At 40.2% G+C, this 22643-nt stretch overlaps 1 long non-coding RNA gene across 2 annotated transcripts in view; it reads left to right on the top strand.

Annotated features, from left to right (window-relative positions):
* LOC112579678 overlaps positions 1-22643 on the top strand; it is a 38045-nt gene that overhangs the window by 2779 nt on the left and 12623 nt on the right. For both annotated transcript variants that reach the window (XR_003103981.3, XR_003103980.3), the window contains exon 2: positions 3007-3117. This is a non-coding gene — a long non-coding RNA (uncharacterized LOC112579678). The remainder of the gene's footprint in view (positions 1-3006; positions 3118-22643) is intronic.

Below are 22643 nucleotides of genomic sequence, written 5' to 3'. Positions count from 1 at the left end.
AAGAAAAATATAAAGCTCATCTGTAATTCAATCATCCAAGGCTAACCATCCAGACCTTTTTTTAATGCCTCTGTATTCATATGCACATATCTATGTTCATATGCACATTTTAAAATTTTAATTGGAGGATAATTGCTGTATAATGTTGTATTAATTTCTGCTGTACAACAATATGAATCAGGTCTATGTATACATATATCTCTTCCCTCTAAAGCCTCCCTCCCACCTACCCACCATATGCACATATTTTAAAGCCAAAATCACTTCAGTTCTTAAAGGGATGTAAGAGGGAAGAATCTGATAATACTATATTTTTTTAAAAAGTAGACCTATTGATAAAATTGGAAATTTCAGAAATAAATTTGAACCTACCTACACAGCAAGTTAAAACATGAAAAATATGGTGAAATAAGTGACAAATAAATGAATCTCTGTTAAACAATACAGGAGAAACTAGATAACATTTAAAAGACTCTAATTACACTCGATCTCAGCCAAAAGGCCAAAAAACAATGATCATAATTTCTATTATATGCCACAATAGATTTGGAGATATTAAATAACTTAACAGAAATCTATTGTCATTTGAAGATAAAAAGTTTACAGATTATGATAACATACCTTTCCTAACAGAAACAATATATCAATTTTAAAATATCAAAACATTTAAAGAAATTATTAATGGGTTTTGTGCTATAAACACAAAGCAAACTATTTAATTAAAAAGTGAATTCAAGATAAAGAGCAATGGAATGAGAAACTGCTGAAAATAAAGTCAAATAAAGTTTGCTGTCTATAATACATAAGGGACTGATAAAAATATGAAAGACCAGTCTCCTTTTTTAGAGAGATAAATAGCCAGAAGATACAAATAACAAAAAACACAAAAGGTAAAACACTTGGGAAAACTCTTTGCCTCACTAAATAATTAAGGAAACTGAATTTAAAACAATGATGAGGTAAAAATTCTTTCTACTACCAAAAGTAAGAAAAAACCAGTGTTAAGAGTTTAAGAATTGGTAAGCAAACACTTGAACATTGCTGCAGTATTGAAAATTAGGAAAATCTTTCTTAAAAGTAACCTTGGTAATAGAGCTTTTAATCCCATTATGGGAGTAAAAAAGGAAGATTTTTAAAGATATTTTTTATACTTGTAGTACTTATTATTGTGAAAAACCAGATATAAGTCATATGCTCCAAACAGAGACATTAACTCATTATAACATTGATAAATTAATATGGTAGAATATCGAATTACTAATAAAAATAATAAATCTATGAACAAACTGTATTAATGGAGATAAATATATATTTAAATAGAATGAAAATAACTTCTTTTTTTTAAATTTTATTTTATTTTTAAACTTTACAATATTGTATTAGTTTTGCCAAATATTGAAATGAATCCGCCACAGGTATACATGGGTTCCCCATCCTGAACCCTCCTCCCGAAAATAACTTCTTGATATGAATATGTAAACACTATGTCTATACAACAATGAAGGTTTTTAAAGTAATCAGAATTTTATAAATGGTGGATATTTTAGAATAAAGGCATTCTTTGTACTTTTTGTTGATCCATTTCGAATTTTTTTTGCTTGGATCAACTCAAAGTTTGGTTAGATATACATGAAATCACAATATATACACTTTTCAATGAATTTTCCCAGATAAGCAACTACAACATCTGGCAGATGATATATCACAATTTTCTGCCCTCCTCCAACCTATCCCCATTCTAGAACTCCTTGGAAAAGCTGAGATTTAGAATGGAAACGCCTACCAGTTAGTCAGTTATTTCTAGCTCTCTCCTCCGGGACTCAGATACTCATTCTCCTACCTGCTGTGAGAGTTCATTGACAGCTCTCAGGTGAATGTCTCTCCAAGTATTGCTCTCCCTCAACTGAAGAAAGCTACCTTGCCCAAGGTCATGCTCCTTTCTTTGGGTGCAGCCACGAATAATTACTGGCCAGTGATGGAGGGGTGGATATTTATTTGGCCACACTCACTTGCCTCACGGATCGGCACCCTATGGGCTCTTATGGAAGCCTTTGATGCAACTGTATCTCTCTTATTTCTCCCTCTGTTCAACCCATTACTAAGAGAGACCAACACCGAGTCCTCGATATGGCACCATTCTTCCAGGAGACCAACCAACAACTTGATGGCAAGTTGACTATACTGGAAGGGGCTGTGATTAATTTTGACTGGAATTAATATATACTTAGGGTATAGGTATGCCTTTCCCATCCTCAGGGCCTCAGTCAGCACCACTATTTGAAGGCATAGGGATGGAGTGCTTGATCCACCAACACAGAATCCTGTAACATTTTGATTGAACCCAGGAACCCATTTCAAACAGAGAAGGTGCAACATGACCCATGACCTTGGAATCCATTCTTTCTGTTTCATACCACACTATACAGAAGTTGTCAACTTGACAATGACAAAATGGCCTTTTAAAGATGCAGCTGCAGTACCACTTTGGAGGTGATACCTTCCAACGATGGAGTGATATCTTCCAAGATGCAGCATATACCATACATCAACAACTATTTTATTAATATCTGACTGTATTCTCAATAGATATAATACATGGCTCTGAAATCCAAGGGAAGGAAATAGGAGAGGTTCTGGCTTCTGCTTATCACTCACAGTGACTAATTGTGGCATTTACACTTCCTGTCCCAGCAACACTGGAGTCTGTGTTTGGAGGCCCTGGTGATTGACTGAGTAATTTTTTGCACAATTTTTATGGTAAATGGAGTAGCCACAGCCCGAGAAGGACATGGTAACCAGGGGCCCACCACATAAGACGCTTATTTGACAGTGCTGAAGATGAGGGAAATGAAAATGGTTTGTATAGCAGGGAGACAATGAGTATAAACTGCAACCTTCAGATGAGATCGCATGCATTCAGGGTGCTATGGCTGTAGACAAATTGCAACCTTCAGACCAGAAGCAGCACCAGGGGCTCTAGTTTATCCACTAACCTTCCTCTTGTAGATCTCCCCACGAACATAGACCAAGAAGAATCCTGGAGGAGCTGTTCCCAAAGCTTATCATAGTGAAAGTGAGTGGACACAGTGCAAACGGTTGGCTGTAATGGATGCTGTGGTATGTTACTCAGATCCTTCTTCCTGAATTGAGGCAATCATTCCCTCAGCTTCTGGTAATATTGGCAGCCGATGGCTCTCAGATGGGTCTTTCTTCAGATACTGTCCTCAGTTGAAGAGAGTCACGTTGTCCAAGCTCATAGGCAGCCTACAACTAATGACTAGTCCATGCCCAAGTATGAATGCCAGTCCTCTTTGAGCCAAGGCAGGACAGAATTCCCCAAAGGATTGGCGGGCCGACCTTTGTGGTGACCACTCTGCCATCCTTCTATGCAGCCCTACTTCCTGCACTCCTTTGCTGGTATTGAATCCCTGGGAACTCTCCAGAAAGCTTCCTGCATTTGAATATCTACCTCAGAGTCAGTTTCTAGGGGACTCAGTGTGCAACAGTTCATTTTTTTGTTTTGTTTTGTTTTGTTTTAACAGAAAAGATTAAAAAAAAAAAAAAAAGAAAAGATTATCTATCCACAAGTCTTTGCGTGACCATCATATTGACATTAAGAATCCCTGGGTGATCTGTATCTGGAAAGTCCATTTTCCTCACCAGCAACACTGACACTATTTCCTCTCCTTTTGAGACTGTTTTCCTGGGGCTCCTTTGTATGTGCAGAATGCTAGAAGCAATCAGGAAAACTTACAGTTCCGCTTCTATCTAAAGGTCATTTCCTTTCTTCTGCTCTCTGGTTGTGTCCGTCTCTGAGCTTCTCTATCCCATCCTTCCAGGAAGCCACTGGTTCCACTATCTGGCACTTTCTCACTCCACTCACAGTCAAATAAGTTCTAGATGCTGACAGAGTTGTGGGAATCTCCACAGGGTCACCAGGAGGAGGGGAACTTAAGTTCTTCTAGCTGGCAGTCACCATCTTGATTTTCTGTTTCTTTCCTTTGCTCCCATAGCTTTTCTCTCTTGATCAGAGTTAAATCACTTACTTACTCCACTGTATCTTTTTTTTTTTTTTTTTTTTTTAAGGAATGATGTTTTATTTATTCCTTTAGCCTCCCCGAGTAACATGTGGGATCTTAGTCCCTTGATCAGGGATCAAACCTTGCCCCCTGCATTGCAAGCACGGTCTAAACTACTGGACTGACAGGGAAGTCCCTTACTCCACTATATCTTCAAATCCCTCTGTCTGCTACGATTCAACACCTTTTTGTTGTAAATCTCTGCATCACACTTTAAAATTTTATTATTATTATTATTGTAGTATTACACCTTAAGGGCTTCCCCAGTGGCTCAGCAGGTAAAGAATCCACCTGCAATGCAGGAGACTCAACAGACATGGGTTCCATCCCTCAGTCAGGAAGATCCCCTGGAGTAGGAAATGGCAACCCATTCCAGTATTCTTGCCTGGGAAATCCCATGGACAGAAGAGCTTGGGGTTGCAAAGTTGGACACGACTGAGCCACACATATATATACATATTACACTTTAAAAGTTCTGAAAGACAAAGCTACAAATGAAAATGAAGCTTTTTACTTCTTCGTTCTTTCTTTCCTTCCTTCTTCCTTTCAGGATATTTCAGCTTGTGTACCAACTCTGAGTCATCTCTTAAGGGAAGCTAGGCTATATATATATATATATATATATATATATATATATATATATATCTTGAACTTACTTAATATTATTAATGTGACTGTAATCTAAAAAAAGATGCACAACATGAAAGTTGTGAATTATGTTTTATTTGGGGCAAAATGAGAACTGCTGCCTGGAAAATAGCACTTCAGATAGCTCTGAGTGCATGTGTGTGCATGCTAAATCACTTCAGTCATGTCCAATTCTTTGTGACCCCTGGACTATAGCCACCAGGTTCCTCTGTCCATGGGATTCTCCAGGTAAGATACTGGAGTGGGTTGCTATACCCTCCTCCAAGGGATCTTCCCAACCCAGGGATCAAACCCACATCTCCTAAGTCTCCTGCATTGGCTGGTGGGTTCTTTACCACTAGCACCACCTGGGAAGCCTGATGGCTCTGAGAGACTACTCCAAAGAGGTAGTAGAGGAAGGCCAATATGTAAGATTTTGGTGAAGAGGGGAGTTCAGTGCAATCAAGCACTTACTTTATCAGAGGTTTTCTGCTAGTCACAAAGAGCTGATGTCATCATGAAGGGATTTAGAGCTTTTCTAGATAGGGGGAGATGAAAAGACTGGGATCATGAACACAGTTCCTGAAACTATCTATCTAAAGACCTGTTCCATGAGTTTCCCTGGAACACAGAGTGCCTCAGTCTCCACCCTGAACTCCCTTGAGGGCATATCTAAGGTCAACAGCTGCAGTAGCACAGGGCTCAATCTCCACAGAGGCAGATGGCAAATGCCCTTGGCAAGTGCCAGTTTGTAGATGACACGACATTAGGGACACAACCATTTCTTCTTGAGATGGCCCTAGGAGCCAAACTTGGCAGCAAATTACATGTCTACCTATAGTACATCCCACTGGGGCAACAACCCAGAGCTCTTGCCCTGAGATGGAAAGTATATTAACAGCCTTCTCCTTGTGTAGGAAGGTTTCTAAGTTTTGTAAAGGCCCACTATATTTACTTTAGTAAAGTGAAATGTCCCTAACCAGTAGACTTCTATCAACCAATCAGTCCTCAAAGGACGACTGGACAGGGAAGCTGGAAATCATAACTCAGCCCCCTTCCCAGCGACTCCTTTAAGACATCAGGGTGCACTTCTAAATTAAGAGTCACATAAAATTGAAACTTCTCCATCCTCACATTGCTGTTGACCTTAGTCCTAAAGCCTGGACACACTTCTTAACTTTTCTACAACCTCCAGACCTCTGACCTTGAAATCATTCTTCATATATAGCCTTGACTCTCCCTCAGGACATAGCTTGGGATCAGCAGAGGGAACTACTGCTCCTCTTCATCACACTATTTCAAAACACTGTCTTTTTAAGTGGAGAAACACATAGAAAGTAGACAAAGATTGTGACTTTGGATATGATTATTCCTCTGGTTGCAGAGACTCTTTTGCTTTTGTTCATCTTTTGTATTCTACCATGGGCACCATTTCTCTGACTTTGCCTTCAAACTTTTGTTTTGGTCCTGAGTCAAAATTCAGGCTCCCTCATATGGGACAAATCAAATAAAGCTGAAAAAAGGAAGATAAATTGCACCACAGAACCCTGGAAACTTCTGAAATTGAAGGCACCAAGTGACTCTGAAGATGGGAATGTGGCATGTGAATGGAAAGAAAAGATTATTTGAATGTCTTTATAACCATTCGTTATATCCCTGAGTGAGTGAGTGAGTGAAGTCGCTCAGTCGTGTCCAACTCTTTGTGACCCCATGGACTGTAGCCCGCCAGGCTCCTCTGTCCTTGAGATCTTCCAGGCAAGGATACTGGAGTGGGTTGCCATTTCCTTCTCCAGGGGATCTATATGACTCAGGGATCAAACCCACACCTGCTGTGTCTTCTGCATTGCAGGCAGATTCTTCACCACTGGGCCACCAGGAAAGCCCTTACAAAGGTTACCTGGAAGAAGTCAGGCAGTTTCTCTTGAGAGGCTGGGTCAAAGATTCTTTGCCTGGTGCATGAGACCTCGCTGAAGACAGGGGGATTAGATGGAGGTCTCTGTAAGGAATGATGAGCTCCCTGCAGCCCCACCCTCCAGCCTTTTTCCCCTAATACTTTCTAGAAGCCACGTTCATAAACTCCCATGTAAAAAGATTTCTTTGACTGGCTGACTAACCAGCCTAAGAGAAAATATCTATAAATAAGGACATTTGAAGGTACCTTCCACTGCCCCACCCCCCAACGTGACACTACGGCAAAGCTCAACAGTCCAATACACTCTGCACATGCACAGAAGGGGCATTTAAGTGCCTCACTCTTAAATATGAATAGGCAGCCATTTATGAAAAATCGCAAATGTAAATACAAACAAAAAGAGTTCAGAGGGAGATGATAATGGTGGAAATAAAAGAAAATGTCAAGCACTAAAATGAGTGCCCTTAGAGAAGTATGGGAAAATGAAATAAGAACAGTATGCCATTTAAAAACAAAGCAAAACAAAAACAGGGACAGGAAGGAAGGGGCAATCAGGGAACTAGAAAGAGCTCTAGAAAGTAAAAATATGATGGGACATCCCTGGCAACCCAGTGATTAAGGCCCCATGCTCCCATTCCAGGGGGTGCAGGTTCCATCCTTGGTTAGGAAACTAAGACCCCCTATGCTGTGTGGCATGCCACACACCCCTCCAATAAAAAAAGAAAAGAAAAAAATATGATAGCAGATTTATAAATTCAACTGAAGAGTTAGAAGACAAAGAAAATCTCCAAGGCGGGGGAGGAGGAAAGATAAGAAGAAAATCAGATCAGTTTAAGTGATTCAACAACTGAATCAAAAGTTCTAGGGTGAACAGAAAAAAATGGAGGGGAGGAAATTCCTAAAATAAAAATATACATGATAATTTCTCAAAACTGAAGGAAACATATTTTCAGATCAAAAGGGCCCACGGTGTTAAAGTTCATTTTGTACAGTGGACAAGAAAAGACCCTAATCTAAGGTGGATCGTCATGGAATTACAGAATGTTAGGAAGAAAAGGAAGATCTCAAAACCTTCCAGAGAGGAGAAAAATAATCTTCCAGTCCCACAGGAGGTACCTAGTGTCAAACTCTCAATAGCAATATGGATAGCTAGAAGACAAAGAAGCAATGTATTTGAAATTCTGAGGGAAAATTATTTCCAACCTAGAATTCTATACCCAGACTATCCATTTAAATGTGCTGCTAAAATAAAAGCATTTCAAACATGTGGGTCCTAAAAAACAATTTACCTTTCATGAACTTTTTCTCAGGAATCTATTGCAGGATGTGTTCCACCAAACAAAGTGAGCAAAACCAAGAGGAAAATATGAGTTCCAGGAAACAAGAGACCCAGTGAAAGAGAGATGTAGAGAGAATTCTCAAAATGATGAAAAAGGGAAGTCACAGAATGACAACTGGGCAGCCAGCCTGGAGAGCAACAAGCCCAGACTGAAGCTGGACGATGAAAAGCTCCAGGATGACATCCAGAAGAGATGTCTGTGAGAAAACAAGCAAAATGGATAGAGTGAGAGATTTATAATTCTGTCAGAGGGCTTAGGCAGAAATTAGTGACTGCTCTGTGGAAACAGAAGTTTAAAAAAGACAATTATTAACCTAAGGGAAAACAAAATGACTATATAAGACACAACAGCAAGCAGTTCACCTGTGAGCAATATTTCCATAGGCATAATAATGTAAACACTGAAAATGGGTTTAATAAAAATTGTGATATTATTACAATGGAAGGATAGTTATAGGTGAAGGGTGTGTGTTACAGAGAGTACTGTAAGAAAACAAAATTCTACTCTCCATAATAAGTAATCAGGAAATAGTGCTTAAACTGAAAAGCCAAGTGAAAAAAACACACAAGCACCAGATGAAAGAGCTAAAAGATGTGACCTTAGTTGGTCCACAGAGTGGGAATCAGAAGAGGGGAGGAGTGGGCAAAGGGACTGTCGTTTTGTTTTGTTGCTTTTGGTAAAAGCCTTGTTTGACTTTTTATGCTCTCTGATTTTTTTAAAAGACTAAAGCAAAAAGAAATAAGTCAGGGAGGAAATGAGGGAGAAGAGAAAATAAGGGTAGAAAAATAAGATGAAGTCAGAAGTACAACAACATTAGATCCAGTGCACATCACTGCTAAAGATAGGCTGAAAATTGGGTTCTGAGCTTTTTAGCAGCCAGCGCAAAGTGGGAAATGTAATCACTTATACAGTTTCACAATGTCCAGGAGATAAAAACAAACCACTTAGTCAGGAGAAATATATCTGTTCCTGGTACTGAGATCTGAGAGGCGGTTTTCCCATCTGTCCTCCTAAAGAGGACACCATGTGACGTAGTGAACCACATCCTCATAACTTGCCTACAGTAGATACAATAGGTTTATAGAGCTATTTCTTATCATATCTTTCAACATGGTTTCATGGTAAAATGCCAATGCAAAGTTCAGTAAAATCAACTCTGTGAGGAGATAAAGATTGGTTCACTTCAGAGAGACAATAAAGCACAGTGGCTAGTGTGTGGGCCTGGGTTCCAAATCCATCTCTTAAAAAAGTTACTCAACTACTCTGTCAGTTTTCTCATCTATAAAATGGGGCATAAATCATCTCCTAGGAGTTTGTGAGGTTTAAATAAGTGTATCCTTGTGAAGCACTTCAAGCAATGCCTGGCGTATATAAGCACAGAGAGAAAAAATTTAATGGATCTTACATGTTAACACTATAGTAAAAAAAAAAAAGGCAGTGTGGTATCGGTGAAGAGACAGATAGACAGAGCTTTTGGAGTAGTACAGGGAAATAGACTCACATAAGCAAGGCCAAGTGATCTTCAACAAAGCTGCAAAACAACTCGATGGAGGAAAGATAGCCTTTTCAACAAATGGTACTAGAGCCATTGGACATTCACAGGCAAAGAAATGAACTTCAACTGAAGTTCACCTTATCCAAAAATAACTCAAAATGAATCATAGATTTAAATGTAAAATGTCAAACTACAATACTATTAGATGAAAACAAAGCAGAAAGTTTTTGGAACCTAGGACTAGGTGAAGAGCTCTTCGACATGACACTGAAAGCATAAGCCATAAGAGAAAATTTGATAAATTGGACTCATCAAACTTTAAAATGTTTTGCTCTGCAACACATCCTCCTAAGAGAATAAAAAGACAAGACACAGAATGGGAAAATGTGTTTGCAAGCCCAAAAGTATTACAAAAGTATTGCAAACCAAATATCTTCAAAGGACCATAAAGTGAAGTCTCTCAGTCATGTCCGACTCTGCGATCACACGGACTGTAGCCTGCCAGGCTCCTCCATCCTTAGGATTTTCCAGGCAAGAATGCTAGAGTGTGTTGCCATTTCCTTCTCCAAAGGACCATAAAGAACTCTCAAAAATCAATAGTAAGAAAAAACAATCCAATTAGAAAAAGGGCAAAAGAGAAGAGCTATTTCTATAAAGGTGATATATAGGTAGTAAATAAAAATGTGTTCAATATTATTATCCACTGCTGCTGCTGCTAAGTCGCTTCAGTTGTGTCCGACTCTGTGCGATCCCATAGACGGCAGCTCACCAGACTCCCCCGTCCCTGGGATTCTCCAGGCAAGAACACTGGAGTGGGTTGCCATTTCCTTCTCCAATGCATGAGAGTGAAAAGTGAAAGTGAAGTCGCTCAGTCGTGTCTGACTCTTAGCGATCCCATGGACTGCAGCCTACTAGGCTCCTCTATCCATGGGATTTTCCAGGCAAGAGTACTGGAGTGGGGTGCCATCGCCTTCTCCAATTAGCCACTAGGGAAATGCAAAACTAAAATCACGATGAAACATCTTCATATATCTATAAAAATGGCTAAAATGAAAATAGTGACAAAACCAAATGCTGACAGAACTGGTTCTATTATATATCGCTGGTAGTAAAGTTAAATGGTTTAGCTAATCTGCAAAATAGTTTGGCAATTTCTTGAAAAACTAAACATATACTTACCACATGATCCAGCAATCACTCCCCTGGGCATTATACAGAGAAGTGAGAATTTAAGTCCACACAAAAACATACACAGAAATGTTTCCCATATGTTTATTTGTAATAGGCTAAAATTGGAAACAACCCAAATATCCTTCAGTGGGTGACTAATTAAGATAAATACCTCCAAATCATGGAATATTCCTCAGCAATAAGAAGAAACAAACTGTCAATACACACAACAACCTGGATGGATCTTGAAAGAATTATAGTGAGTAAAAAGAAGCCAATCTCAAAAGGTTGCATACTGTATGATTCCATCTACATAGCATGCTAAAGATGATAAAATTATAGAGATGGAGGATAGATTAGTGGTTCTAGGAATTTGGATTGGGGGAGGGGAGGAGCATAGGAATGACAATAAAGGGGGTAGATGAGGGATCTTTGTGATGATAAAATAGTTCTATATCTTCATTGGTGATTGTGGTTACATTAATCTACTTTCTGAAATGTGGGGGGAAATATAGGGAGGACAAAATAACACTTACACTTTAGCAAATCACTCTGCCAAAACTACATTGAAAGAGAAAAGCCACTTAATTAATTTGCAATGAACAATGAATGTCACAACAACAGGTCACATCCATGTGGCTAGTCCTTTCTCCCCTCTTTAAAACAGACATTCAAGATTCTAATTAGACTGTTGTTTGGTGAACCTGGAAGCAGAACCAGAGGTATTAGAATAATTCAATGTTTAAAAGGGACATCCTGTCTTAGCCTGATGTAGCAATCCTACAACAGGGATACTCAGGTCATGCTAAGGGAGCTGGAAACACTGGAAATTCATTGGCTATAATTCCCTGGATGCATGTTCATTTTGAGAATGTTCTTGCCAGTAGAACTGCAATAATCAGAGGCATTTGGCTGGGACCTTCTCTCCCAGCAGAGCACTTGCATGAACACCACCCCCATTTGTCCTAGAGACTGTCCTTTCTCTATGCTTCCACAACCTCTTGCATAAAATAACAAGTCAGTCCTCCTGGTGAATGACACATGTCTCCCCTGGATGATTTTGCATAGATTTGTTCCAATCAATTGTACGTATGTGTGTGCTTAGTTGCTCAGTCGTGTCCGACTCTTTGTGACCCCATGAATTGTAGTCCACCAGGCTCCTCTGTCCATGGGGATTCTCCAGGCAAGAATATTGGAGTGGGTTGACATGTCTTTCTCCAGGGATCTTGCCAATCCAGGGATGGAACCCAGGTGTCTCACATTGCAGGCAGATTTTTTACTGTCTAAGCCACCAAGGAAGCCCAAGAATATTAGAGTGGGTAGCCTATCCCTTCTCCAGGGGATCTTCCCAACCCAGGAATCGAACTGGGTCTTCTGCATGGCAGGTAGATTCTTTACCAGCTGAGCTATCAGGGAAGACCAATCAATTGCATAGGGGCTTTAAATTGAATTCTCAAAAAGTGTTGGTTGCTCAGTCGTGTCTGACTCTTTGTGACCCCATGGACTGTAGCCCGCTAGGCTCCTCTGTCCATGGGATTCTCCAGGCAAGAATACTGGAGTGGGTTGCCGTTCCCTTCTCCAGGGGATCTTCCTGACCCAGGGATCTAACCTGGGTCTCCTGCACTGCAGGCAGATTCTTTGCTGTCTGAGCCACCCTCAGATGGTAATTTGAATTCTCAAAGAGTCATAAAATTTCTTTGTTCTTGGATTAACCTTCCTGTACCCATCACAGGAAGGTTCATCAGTGCCTGATGAACTATGGAATGAGGTTTGTGACATTGTACAGGAGACAGGGATCAAGACCATCCCCATAGAAAAGAAATGCAAAAAAGCAAAATGGCTGTCTGGGGAGGCCTTACAAATAGCTGTGAAAAGAAGAGAAGCGAAAAGCAAAGGAGAAAAAGAGAGATATAAGCATCTGAATGCAGAGTTCCAAAGAATAGCAAGAAGAGATAAGAAAGCCTTCTTCAGCGATCAATGCAAAGAAATAGAGGAAAACAACAGAATGGGAAAGACTAGAGATCTCTTCAAGAAAATTAGAGATACCAAGGGAACATTTCATGCAAAGATGGGCTCGATAAAGGACAGAAATGGTATGGACCTAATAGAAGCAGAAGATATTAAGAAGAGATGGCAAGAATACACAGAAGAACTGTACAAAAAAGATCTTCATGACCCAGATAATCACGATGGTGTGATCACTGACCTAGAGCCAGACATCCTGGAATGTGAAGTCAAGTGGGCATTAGAAAGCATCACTACGAACAAAGCTAGTGGAGGTGATGGAATTCCAGTTGAGCTGTTTCAAATCCTGAAGAATGATGCTGTGAAAGTGCTGCACTCAATATGCCAGCAAATTTGGAAAACTCAGCAGTGGCCACAGGACTGGAAAACGTCAGTCTTCATTCCAATCCCAAAGAAAGGCAATGCCAAAGAATGCTCAAACTACCGCACAATTGCACTCATCTCACACACTAGTAAAGTAATGCTCAAAATTCTCCAAGCCAGGCTTCAGCAATATGTGAACTGTGAACTTCCTGATGTTCAAGCTGGTTTTAGAAAAGGCAGAGGAACCAGAGATCAAATTGCCAACATCCACTGGATCATGGAAAAAACAAGAGAGTTCCAGAAAAACATATATTTCTGCTTTATTGACTATGCCAAAGCCTTTGTGTGGATCACAATAAACTGTGGAAAATTCTGAAAGAGATGGGAATACCAGACCACCTGACCTGCCTCTTGAGAAATCTGTATGCAGGTCAGGAAGCAACAGTTAGAACTGGACATGGAACAACAGACTGGTTCCAAATAGGAAAAGGAGTGCGTCAAGGCTGTATGTTGTCACCCTGCTTATTTAACTTATATGCAGAGTACATCATGAGAAACGCTGGACTGGAAGAAGCACAAGCTGGAATCAAGATTGCCAGGAGAAATATCAATAACCTCAGATATGCAGATGACACCACCCTTATGGCAGAAAGTGAAGAGGAACTAAAAAGCCTCTTGATGAAAGTGAAAGTGGAGAGTGAAAAAGTTGGCTTAAAGCTCAACATTCAGAAAATGAAGATCATGGCATCCGGTCCCATCACTTCATGGAAAATCAATGGGGAAACAGTGGAAATAGTGTCAGACTTTATTTTTTGGGGCTCCAAAATCACTGCAGATGATGACTGCAGCCATGAAATTAAAAGACGCTTACTCCTTGGAAGGAAAGTTATGACCAACCTAGATAGCATATTCAACAGCAGAGACATTACTTTGCCAACAAAGGTCTGTCTAGTCCAGGCTATGGTTTTTCCTGTGGTCAGTATGGATGTGAGAGTTGGACTGTGAAGAAGGCTGAGTGCCGAAAAATTGATGCTTTAGAACTGCGGTGTTGGAGAAGACTCTTGAGATCCCTTGGACTGCAAGGAGATCCAACCAGTCCATTCTGAAGGAGATCAGCCCTGGGATTTCTCTGGAAGGAATGATGCTAAAGCTGAAACTCCGGTACTTTGGCCGCCTCATGTGAAGAGTTGACTCATTGGAAAAGACTCTGATGCTGGGAGGGATTGGGGGCAGGAGGAGAAGGGGACGACAGAGGATGAGATGGCTGGATGGCATCACTGACTCGATGGACATGAGTCTGGGTGAACTCTGGGAGTTGGTGATGGACAGGGAGGCCTGGCGTGCTGTGATTCATGGAGTCGCAAAGAGTCAGACATGACTGAGCGACTGAACTGAACTGAACCCATCACATCCCGATAGTGATATATATAAAACTAATAAGACCTTCAATGTGAAATTCTAAATATCAGAAGCATCTAAGAACTTCCCTGGAAGTTTAGTGGTTAAGACTCTGCGCTTCCAATACAGGGGACACTGATTCAATACCTGGTCAGGGAATTAAGAACTCACAGGCTTTGGGTGTGGCAAAAAAAGTTAACATTGTATTTGATGAAAAAGAATTTAAAAAAGAGAAATATCAGAGGCATCTAAACAAAGGTATTATCTTAATGTAAAAATAATTATACATTTAAAATTACAAAATCATTGCAACTATTGAAGAATAGTTATTTGTTTCTCACAGCATGCTTGTTGATGGGTGAGATTTGCTGGATGCAAATGATCCAATAATAATGTCACCGAAATCAGATTTTTAAGGTTGAATGTACATTGTTCTGTATAGAGTGATCTCACTCTAAAAGTTCCTTGAGTATTTATGTTTTGGTGGGTAATAATATCTTTCTGGATTATTGTATGTGTGCTGTGTTGAGATATGTAATCCTCAACATATTGTAATGTAGTTTGGGTTTCCCAGGTGGCAGTAGGGGTAGAGAACCCACCTGCCAATGCAGGAGACATAAGAGACTCAAGTTTGATCCCTAGGTTGGGAAGATCCCCTGGAAGGAGAAATGTTAACTCACTCTAATATGCTCGTCTGGAGAATCCCATGGACAGAGGAGCTTGGTGGGCTACAGGCTATGGGGTTGAAAAAAGTCAGACATAACTGAAGCGACAGCGTGCACACAGTAAAAGACAGGCAAGTCCATGGCATTTCCTCCCACTCTGCAGAGAAATAATGGACATCCTAGTGAAAGTGCTGTACTCTGAATTTGCAAAATGTTTAAAAGCAATCTTTCAGACTAATACAACACTGTAATGCAAATATACACCAATAAAAAAATTTTTTAAAGCAATCTTTTTGGTAATTCCTCACTTATATATCTATATTTACATCAAGAATTATTACAGTGTTTCTATTTTAAAAGAGAACAAGAAAATATGATAATAATAATTAGATTTCAAGGTCATTTTTTTTCTATAAAAAGTTTAACAAATTACATCACCCATAGCAGCAAGAGTAAAATTCAGACTGACTTGCTCCCTCAAATTTTGTTTGGTTACCTTGTATTCTCTAGTATCCTCTGCTTGTCTTATTTGTCTTTTCAATCTTTTTTTTCTTCTCTAGTTTTGTTTAAATGGTACAAGCAGGTTATTCATCATTACTAATAAGTTATCCCCAGTCTTAATTCATTATGTTCAGGAAAGTCAGAGAAAACACTAGCCTCATGAATGATTTTGTAATATCTTTATCTATCAAGATAAATGGATATGCTTTAGTATCTTAGGACTTCTGGAGTAATTCCAGTATAATTTTAGGGTTCCAAAGCAGTGTATGAGAAAATGAAATTAACAAAAAATTCACCTCAACTGGTTTAGGAATAAAACTTAGCATAATGTTTCTATCAAGTTGTGCTGTTTTATTTTTATTTTATTCCTTGACTATGTAGCACATGAATGTTTATGAAATACATGAATATATTTACTTTGAGTTTTGCTTTCCTCCAGCTTATGCATAACAACCCTTTTTTATTTATGTAAACTTGAAATAATAATAATAAGCTAGCTGTGTTCAGCTCTGTCCTTTGAGATGAAGAGATGCAGTCACAGCCCCAGAGGGTGGTCATATGGTCTCCACTGCCTCTCAGCATAATAAAAAGTGAAGACTGTGCTCAGAATCTGTTCAGATGACCATTTCACCCAAGACACATTTTTGTTAAAGACAGAACACCAGGCATTAGAGGACTGTGAGGCTTAGAATTAACATGTTTAGTTTTGCAAAGACAAAACAAAAAAAAAGATCCAGTCCCATGTATTAATGTCACCTACTGACTCCATCCTCCTGCATGAGGACAGAATCTGTTCTTGTCTTCATGGCCAGACCTTCAGCCTTACACAACTCCATCACACTCATTTGGCAGGAAGGATCAAAGGACACGGATTATTGCCTACTCTTGCCTACATGTTGTATGAAGTAGCAAGAACACCTCTTTGGGTTTGGTTTTCACTGCTGGAAATGATCAGATCAGATTACTGCACATAATGGGGCTCATTCTAAGAAGCTCCAGTGAGATTTAGAAGCCTTTCAGTCCACTTATCCCAATGCTTACAGTTCCTGTTTCACTGTGGATGAAATAAATACTGAACAACGGAAGTTGATCCCCATTTGGAGGATTTTATTCAGTTAAACAAAAGTTGTGCAGATCCCAGGCAATGAATTTCATATTAAAATTCACAGCAACCCATAGGCACATTTCATTGAAAGCCATAGACATTATATCTTTTCCACTACTAATTCTGTGATGAGTCTAACTGAAAAACAGCAACCACAAACATCAACATTGGGGTTTTTTTATAATCAGTATTTTTCTTTTAGCAACATAGTAGATCTAGGACTGATAGGGACCTATCACAGAGTAATACCAAAACATTTTTGGTATACTAAAATTTAACATTGTATAGCAAATATCTTCTTTTTTTTAGCAAGTATATTCTAAATAAAACATTATATTTGATCTCTTAACCAATATAGGCTGTGTGAGGGGAAGTAGTTCAACATAAGTTATTACAATCTTTAACTTAGTATTTTTATACTTCATTTGATATTTGAGTATTTTTAACATATTTGTGGCTTATAATAGGCATTTGTTTATGTTTTTGGTTACTCATGTTATATATGCCTATCCATAAGATAATGTGTGTATCTATGTGATATGTATACCCAGTGGTGCAGGGGTAAGTCAGCCCTTCAAATAAGACCTGGTTTATTGCCTTTGCCAATTTTCTTGCTGAAGATACTCCCACCATGGCCAATTTCAAGCTACCAATATGATGATATTGAATGTGGAGTTGGGAAGAGATGTGAACATTTGCTTCCAGCATACCACTGTATCTATATGTGTGTGTGCCTGTGTGTGTACACATGTAAATATACACATATATATCATGTAAATATACACACTTGTGTGGATAAGTATGTATACACCACACAAACACATATACATCTACACACAAAACTAACAGGGCTATGGAGTAGTAAGGAAGACTGAATCCAGTGCAATCCCACTTTTACTGCTCACTGGTTATTGGAACTTGGACAAATCACTTACCTTTCTGTGTCTGTTTTCTCTTTTTCATAAAGAACACAATAATAGGGAACCACTGACCAAAATTACCTGCCTTAGCCAGGCATGATAATAACCACTAGTATGAGGGGATCCTGATAAGGAACACAGTGCTGCTGCCAGAAACTAACCAGGAGAATTACAGAGAGTCCAAAAGGAGGGAGAAGAGACCAGCCCATGATATGTCCGGCCAACCTCTTAGAAACCTTGCCCTGAAAACCATCTTGACTGAGGAAGGACCTTGAATTGGACCATATATGGCCATGGGCAAGATGACTGACCAGAGACAGCCCAGAAAGCTAACCGCATTACTGTAAAACCTGAGACTGAGCCACCCAGCAGTGCAGTTCTCCTGGGTTCCCTTACCCTGCTGGTCTCTGCCTACCTGGATGTCCCTTCCAATAAAGTCTTTTGCTTTGTCAGCAGATGTGTCTCCTCAGATAGTTCATTTCCAAATGTTAGACAAGAGCCCACCCACTCTGAGGCCCTGGAAGGAGTCCCCCTCATGATGGTGGTGGTGGTTTAGTCACCAAGTCATGTCTGACTCTCGAGACACCGTGGACTATAGCCCACCAGCCTCCTCTGTCCATGGGATTCCCCAGGCAGGAATACTGGAGTGAGTTGCCATTTCCTTCTCTAGGGGATCTTCCAGACCCAGGGATCAAACCCTGCGTCTCCTGCATTGCATGTAGATTCTTTACCACTGAGCCAACTGGGGAGAAGCCCATATTAGTGTCTTAAGCTGCATTAATTAATGTCTTTAGAGTGTATCTGGTTAAATCACAACCTGAAAGTAGGCATGTTATAAAGGTTAAGTAAATTAACATATGTCAAGTGCTATTAACAGTAACACTTAAGTGCTCTATATCAGCTATAATTATGGTTGTTGCTATTTATATCTATAAATAACCATGTATACATATAGTGATGTTGCTGCTGCTGAGTCACTTCAGTCGTATCCGACTCTGTGTGACCCCATAGACGTCAGCCCACCAGGCTCTCCTGCCCCTGGGATTCTCCAGGCAAGAACACTGGAGTGGGTTGCCATTTCCTTCTCCAATGAATGAAAGTGAAAAGTGAAAGTGAAGTCGCTCAGTCGTGTCCGACTCCTAGCGACCCCATGGACTGCAGCCTACCAGGCTCCTCCAACCATGGGATTTTCCGGGCAAGAGTACTGGAGTGGGGTGCCATTGCCTTCTCCATATAGTGATGTATAGTGATGTTAGGATTCACCAAAAGCAGCCGATGCTCCACCTCCCTTTCCTTACTCCCCAACCTCTGCCCCATCTCCCTGCTCCTGCCAGTTGTAGGTTCAGGCTAGCCTTCCTTGTAGGGACTAAGTTCTGTCTCAATTAGAATCAGCATATCTTTAGACCCGAGGCAGGAGCTATTCTGTTACCAAGTCTCAAGTTGTCTGTCCTACCTACTTGTCCCTCTCTATCAGCCCCGGGAGAGCTCCGCTTAACGGACAATTACCCTGAGTATTTGGCTACCTACCTTTACTCCCCCGAGTCTTTGAGCTCATCGGGTTGCTTCTCTTCTATGGTTTCTGACCGGCGGCTTGCCCTGATTCTTGTTCTGGATGAGAATCTGAGTCTATGGATCTTGACTGCTGGGTTCAAACCACATGACTTTGCTATGGAAAGTCATGCAATCCTGACCAGTGATCTTGTTCTGGACCTTCCCCAGTCCCTATCCATTTTTACTGCACTTACGATTCACTTGATCTGGTGGCCATTCAACCTGGGTTTTCCAGATGGTGTCAGTTTTAGATATTCTGTTCCTCTGACTCTAGTGTTTTGGTATACAAAGTATATTGCCCAGAGAATTATTGATGCCAGAAAAAAAAAAAAAAACTATAAAACACCACAGTCAAAACATGTCCTTTTAAAAAATTCAGAAGATATGATTAGGGTTTGTCTAACTTTTTAATAAGTTCCAGTACTCAAGTGACCAGCAGTCTTAATGCCCAATCCCAAACCATGGTCTAGGTTCTATGACTATTATCAGGCAGTACTATATTGCATGGTGGAGGTGCTCTAGAAGGAAGACGCAGTTAAGAAGAGGGCCCAAAAACCTCCTTGTCCCCAGTTTCAAATAATAGCAGGCATGTCACATTCCTATTTTAAAAAATTATTTACTTGATCTGTGTGTAATCATCTGATATTTATTATTGTTTGACTAGAATGAGGACAAACAACTTGTTTGTTTTTGTTTTCCTGCATTCTACCTCTTAGCAACCACATATTTACCAGCAGCTATCTCTTAAGATGGCATGCCCTGGTAAGCACCCCTCTAAATTAAAGAGTGGCTAAATTTCTTTAAAATCTAAAATTAGTGATTTTAGCTTAGTTACCTCACTCTACTTCCAGCAAATTCAATCTCTGCTGGCAGCTTTTCTGCCTCGCTAGGTTTTTAAAACCAAATTCTTAAAAATATTCCCTCTGAGAAAACGTCAAACTCCACTAAACGACAATTAGTTTTCTAAATCAATGTCTTCTATTGAAATATAATAATTACAATATCATTTGGTAGCAGTAGTGTATATCGGAGAAGGCAGTGGCACCCCACTCCAGTACTTTTGCCTGGAAAATCCCATGGATGGAGGAGCCTGGTAGGCTGCAGTCCATGGGGTCGCTGAGGGTCCTGCAAGACTGAACGACTTCACTTTCACTTTTCACCTTCATGCACTGGAGAAGGAAATGGAACCCATTCCAGTGTTCTTACCTGGAGAATCCCAGGGACGGGGGAGCCTGGTGGGCTGCTGTCTATGGGGTCGCACAGAGTCGGACACGACTGAAGTGACTTAGCAGCAGCAGCAGCAGTAGCAGTAGCAGTGTATATGAGTTGTATGGACAGTGGTGGTGGTTGTGTGAGTGGGGCAGGAATGAAATGGGTAGGGAAGGGTTATAGTTAAAATCCTTTTTACTCTTCAGAAACTTCCATGCAAGCAACAATTGGGTCCCTCTCTTTTTAGAATTGACTCACTCTAGCAATTTAAGTCGGAGAAGGCAATGGCACCCCACTCCAGTACTCTTGCCTGGAAAATCCCATGGACGGAGGAGCCTGGTGGGCTGCAGTCCATGGGGTCGCTAGGAGTCGGACACAACTGAACGACTTCACTTTCACTTTTCACTTTCATGCATTGGAGAAAGAAATGGAAACCCACTCCAGTGTTCTTGCCTGGAGAATCCCAGGGATGGGGGAGCCTGGTGGGCTGCCGTCTCTGGGGTCGCACAGAGTCGGACATGACTGCAGTGACTTAGCAGCAGCAGCAGCAGCAATTTAAGTAAAACTCATTCTTTTCTACTTAATCCTCTTCATTAAGGGGGTGGGGGATTGTAGCATTAGACAGAGAACTGGGAAACAGATTTTAAACCAGTTTTCTCACTAATTCTTTTGATGGATCCCCAGGAGGTCCATTCCATCCATAGACAGAATTCAGGGTGTCTGTGAATTTTAAAGGGAAAAAAATTACATCATTATTTTCATTGATGTCTAATTGAAATTTACCATTTCCTTCAAGAGTTCTCCCAATTCTGCCTACCATTCATATCCTCCCATTTGTAGGCTTAAATTTGCCACATAGTCCTTTGATTATTAATGTAGACAAGAAACCACAGACTATTAGCAGTACTTAAGGATTTTTGCCAAGAGAAGTCAGACATTTCTTACTGCTTTCACATTTGTTGCAGATATCTGAACCTACCATATCTATTCATCACTACGTCAAAATTATGGTACTGAATAGATTTGCTGTTCCTCAGTGATCAGTGCAAAGGAATAGAGGAAAACAATAGAACTGGAAAGACTAGAGATCTCTGCAAGAAAATTAGAGATACCAAGGGAACATTTCATGCAAAGATGGGCACAGTAAAAGACAGAAATGGTATGGATCTAACAGAAGCAGAAGATATTAAGAAGAAGTGACAAGAATACACAGAAGAATTATACAAAAAAGATCTTCATGACCTGGATAACCACAGTGGTGTGATCACTCACCTAGAGCCAGACATCCTGGAATGTGAAGTCAAGTGGACCTTAGGAAGCATCACTACAAACAAAGCTAGTGGAGGTGATGGAATTTCAGTTGAGCTATTTCAAATCCTAAAGGATGATGCTGTGAAAGTGCAGCACTCAATATGCCAGCACATTTGGAAAACTCAGCAGTGGCCACAGGACTGGAAAAGGTCAGTTTTCATTCAATCCCAAAGAAGGGCAATGCCAAAGAATGTTCAAACTACCGCACAATTGCATTCATCTCACATGCTAGTAAAGTAATGCTCGAAATTCTCCAAGCCAGACTTCAACAATATGTGAACCGTGAACTTCCAGATGTTCAAGCTGGTTTTAGAAAAGGCAGAGGAACCAGAGATCAAATTGCCAACATCTGTTGGATCATGGAAAAAACAAGAGAGTTCCAGAAAAACATCTACTTCTGCTTTATTGACTATGCCAAAGCCTTTGACTGTGTGGATCACAACAAACTGGAAAATTCTGAAAGAGATGGGAATACCAGACCACCTGACCTATCTCTTGAGAAATCTGTATGCAGGTCAAGAAGCAACAGTTAGAACTAGACATGGAACAACAGACTGGTTCCAAATCGGGAAAGGAGTGTGTCAAGGCTGTATACTGTCACCCTGCTTATTTAACTTATATACAGAGTACATCACATGAAATGCCAGGCTAGATGAAGCACAAGCTGGAATCAAGATTGCCGGAGAAATAGCAATAACCTGAGATATGCAGATGACACCACCCTTGTGGCAGAGAGTAAAGAAGAACTAAAGAGCCTTTGATGAAAGTGCAAGAGGAGAGTGGAAAAGTTGATTTAAAGTTCAACATCAGAAAACTAAGATCTGGCATCCAGTCCCATCACTTCATGGCAAATAAATGGGGAAAGAATGGAAACAGTGACAGACTTTATTTTTGGGGGCTCCAAAATCACTGCAGATGGTGACTGCAGCCATGAAATTAAAAGACGCTTGCTCCTCGGAAGAAAAGTTATGACCAACCTAGACAGCATATTAACAAGCAGAGACATTACTTCGTCAACAAAAGTCTGTCTAG

This window comes from Bubalus bubalis, chromosome 16 (assembly GCF_019923935.1).
Source record: "Bubalus bubalis isolate 160015118507 breed Murrah chromosome 16, NDDB_SH_1, whole genome shotgun sequence".
NCBI lineage: Eukaryota > Metazoa > Chordata > Mammalia > Artiodactyla > Bovidae > Bubalus > Bubalus bubalis.
This window is presented reverse-complemented; position numbering and strand designations above follow the sequence as displayed.